At 42.1% G+C, this 3,978-nt stretch overlaps 1 protein-coding gene across 1 annotated transcript in view; it reads left to right on the top strand.

Annotated features, from left to right (window-relative positions):
• The window catches only part of POLA1 (DNA polymerase alpha 1, catalytic subunit), a 297,019-nt gene that overhangs the window by 205,965 nt on the left and 87,076 nt on the right, over nt 1-3,978 (top strand). The window lies entirely within an intron of this gene.

Raw genomic sequence — 3,978 nt, forward strand, 5'->3', positions numbered from 1 at the left:
CTTAGTGGAATTGTTAGTGGTCATTTGGATGTTCTTATTTACTTTATTTTCTTTGCTCCTAATGTGGAGCTTTTTCACCGAAAATGTTTTTGATTTATCTTTTTTTATGTCCTACAAGATAATTTTCCCCCTTGGTTCGCCTGCTGATTTGTTTTTGTGTACGGCAAATTATTCAGAGCTTACACAAAGTGTTCGCTGTGTTGCCCAAGTTACTGCTTTAGCAGAAGATGGACATTTCATCCTTTGTCCTTTGATAGGAGTACGTGGACTCTTGAGGTTGAAGGCCACTGTTTTTGGCTCAGATGTTATATTTATTAATGTTGATGTTTGAAGTACACGTCAGTGACCAACAAGCTGTAGTACAGCCTAATACTGACTGATGTGGGTCTGAAATTCCATGGGGAATAAAAATAGCAAAACCACATGCTGAAATTAGAATTTATATTTAGACGATATATTGTCTTTCACTCACCCTGCAGAATTTTATTTTTAAGGCTGTACATTGTGTGGCTCTCTGTTTCTCATTTTAGAAACACATGGAACTCACTGGAAAGTCGGACCTGGTTAATAATAATACAAACATAGTCTGGGTAAACATGCCGGAGTTGCTATGCAGAAGAGGGGCAGAACACTCTTCACCAACAGTCACCACAATGACTCGGTTTAATCACAAATACCGAGTTGTATTTTGTGGAAGTGTCATTGTGAAATGCTGTCACAAAATCCTGCAAGGCATTTTGGGATTTGTAGTTCAGCCTTCCATAGGAAGACCACCAAGGATATGGGCGGTCAGCAGGGCCTGCTTCCAGGAAGGGTGCTTTATGTGTGAGGGCTCACCCTACTGTGGTTCGTTGTTCCCCTATTTACCTTACCGCTTACATGCACTGCAGAACATACTTGTTGACAACTGTGGGGGCTTTGGAGAGGATCTGAATGGTGAAAACAGAGATTTCCAGAGCCCTGTATGTGTTAGGGCAGTGCTCCTTAATTATAGAATAGGATTTCTGGGTCTTAGATCTTCTGTAGCCTTGATAATTTTTGTGTGATTTCTTCCTTCAGACATAATCTTGATGGTAGCCGGAATAGGGGATGTGTCTCTCCCGGAATGCCAAGCAAAGATCATTTTCTGCTTTTGAGTCTTGGTTATAAATGATGTTGCTTAATATATACTCCCAATTCATTCTACAAAAATTTATCGAGCACCTCCTCTGGGCCAGGGTTGATACAACCACTAGGGATCCAGCAATGCACTAAACTAAGTCCCTGTCCTCATGAAACTTGCATTTCACCCTGGGAAGACAGTAGACTCCGGAGAAGAATTCAGCCATGGAGGGAGGAAAGAGACTGATGTGAGCAGGACTTGCTCATTCCACAGGGTGGTTGGGGAAGTTCTTGATATGACCAGGCCAGAAGGAGGGGAGGCGGCATGCCTCGCAGATGTGTAGAGGGAACTTATGCTGAGCATGAGGAACCGTGACCCCATGAGGACCTGAGGTACGAGGGTGCTTGGCACACTGAATGAACAGCAAGGAGGCCAGTGTGTCCAGAGTTGCATGAACGGGGTAGGGGTGGGGGGAGTAGGAAGAGGTTAGGAGAGAGAGATAGAAGGGGTGGCATAGACCATTGTAAAGACTTTGACTTTTATTTTAGGGCAGACAGGGAGCCGCTGGGGGATTCTGAGCAAAGGAGTGCCATGGTCTGACTCTAAGTGGGCCACTTGGATGGCTATGATCCAGGCAGAGGATGATGGGAGCTTGACCAAAAGGAAAGTGGGGGAATCTGTGAGAAGTGGTTGAATTCTGCCAGCATGTTCAAGTCCAAGCTGATAGGATTTGTTACTCGGGTCTTTTTCTCCTGTGTTACTATGTAGAATGAGTGGCAGAAACATTCCTTCCTGCATTGTACCAATTCTAAACAGAATTCTAATATGTTTAATTACCTAAAAATAAGTAATTTTCAAGGTAAAAAAATTGCATTGACTCCTTACCCATATAACAAGTTCTTCCTAAACACAGACTTCATGGTTGAATATTGGCCATACAAAAGATTTTTGGACCCCACCTGGCATGGTGCTGTCTTTGCTCTTACTACACTTCTGGTGGGGGGGACATGACTTGTGTTCAACTTTAAGCCCACATTCTGGCTGATGAGGCAAAATTCCTGGACTGGAGACCACACGCACGCGTGTGCACATACATACACGCACGCACAGAAGCAGAGATCCTTGAAAGTCAGGAGAATCACAGCTGGAATGAGCCATTGTCTCGGGTGGGTGTGTGTTCATCCATATGCAGGTGTGTTGAAGGGGTGGCAGGAAGTAATTAACAACTGCTATACTAATTTTTAGTATAAACATGTACATAAGTGGTTAGAGAAGGGAAAGATGAGAGATGATTGCATAGCAAAGGTGAGATGTAAGCTAGGACTAGAAAGATCAGTTAGGATATAAGTAGAGATGAGGCAGAACACATTCTTTTGGGTTTCTTCTTTGTGTCTCTGCTTAGAAGCTGGAAAATTTGGTGCCTTTTCCTAGCCAGTCCATTTCTGACGTTAGGAAGACCAGTTTTAGGAAGCTCTGTTGCTTCTACTTTGAACCAATAAGTTGAAGTCAAATCTTTGAGCAAACTAATCTACAGTTGGATTGGCTGCTAAACCCCATTTTTGTGGAGTCAGGCTGTGCTCTTCTGTTTGAATGGTTACAGGTCACAGGAAGTCTTGTTGGGTGAATCTTGGAATTAAGAAGGAATTAGGAGCGTGCTCTGTATCCTCTTCGTTGTTTTTATCCTTATTACCTTGTCCTTCCATCAGCCTTCCCTCTCCTCTCCACTTTACATTCTATTCTCCTATAACACAATATATGTTTCCAAAAAATCAACAAAGCCATATAAAATGACACAATAACAACTAAATGCTTTATGGGAAAAGCACAGAAGTTAGGGCACAACACACAATAACTTCATCAGTGACGTAAACAGCAGTATAGGAACCTAAAGAAAACAGTGGCATAATTTTACACATTTTGAACAGCTAAGAAACACATAAGTACTACAATAAATACAGCACTTTACCTTGAAAAGGGCCTGAAGTTGGCTGGCGGAAGTGGACATCAGAGGGTTGCAGCTTGGGAATCGTGGTGAAGCAATAGAAGGAAGTTTATCTGAGATTGGAAGGAAAGTTGTAAGAAACACCAGATGAGAGTGAGTGTAGCTCCTAACACACTAGGTGAAGTGAAGTAGCTGGTCAGTGAGAGAGGGAGGGAGAGTGTGTGTGGAGGGGCTGGTTTATATATTCCTGTATGGCTTGGTTCAACTGGGTGTAGTTTTCTGCATTCACGTAGTCTTCCTCGTAGACAAGATCTGCAGGCGCAGACCTAAAATTTGNCATTGGAATAAATTTTAATTTTCAAAATAAGCCTTGAAGGGAAGCTACTGTAGCTTATTTTATCTTGATAAACTCACACCTTACTTTCCCCCACTTTATTGTCTCATCCTCATAATGTCTAAAGATATTCTTATTTGTACAAAGGCTGATCAGTATACCTGTCAACCAGATAATGAAACTTACCAAATACTGAATACCCATCTTATCTTCAGGAAGCTTGTCTGGGGTATGGGAAGTAAAAAGGGTTTTTAAAGCTTTTTTTTTTTTATGTTTTATTTATTTCTGAGAGAGAGGGAGACACAGAATCCAAAACAGGCTCCAGGCTCTGAGCTAGCTGTCAGCACAGAGCCCGATGCAGGGCTTGAACCCACAAAGCATGAGATCATGACCTGAGCCAAAGTCGGACGCTTAGCCAATTGAGCCACCCAGGCACCCCTAAAAAGGGTTTTGAAGTCATGGGTTCTGTCCTTTTATAGCTTCAATATGAGTAACCAAGCACAGACATTGGAGGCAAAATGCAAGTTCTTTAAAAAAATAACAGTATATTATAGAACTAATGCATCAACGCTGAAGAGATAGGGTAAAATATAATTAATA

Source organism: Crocuta crocuta, unplaced genomic scaffold (genome assembly GCF_008692635.1).
Source record: "Crocuta crocuta isolate KB4526 unplaced genomic scaffold, BGI_CrCroc_1.0 scaffold1468, whole genome shotgun sequence".
Classification (NCBI taxonomy): domain Eukaryota; kingdom Metazoa; phylum Chordata; class Mammalia; order Carnivora; family Hyaenidae; genus Crocuta; species Crocuta crocuta.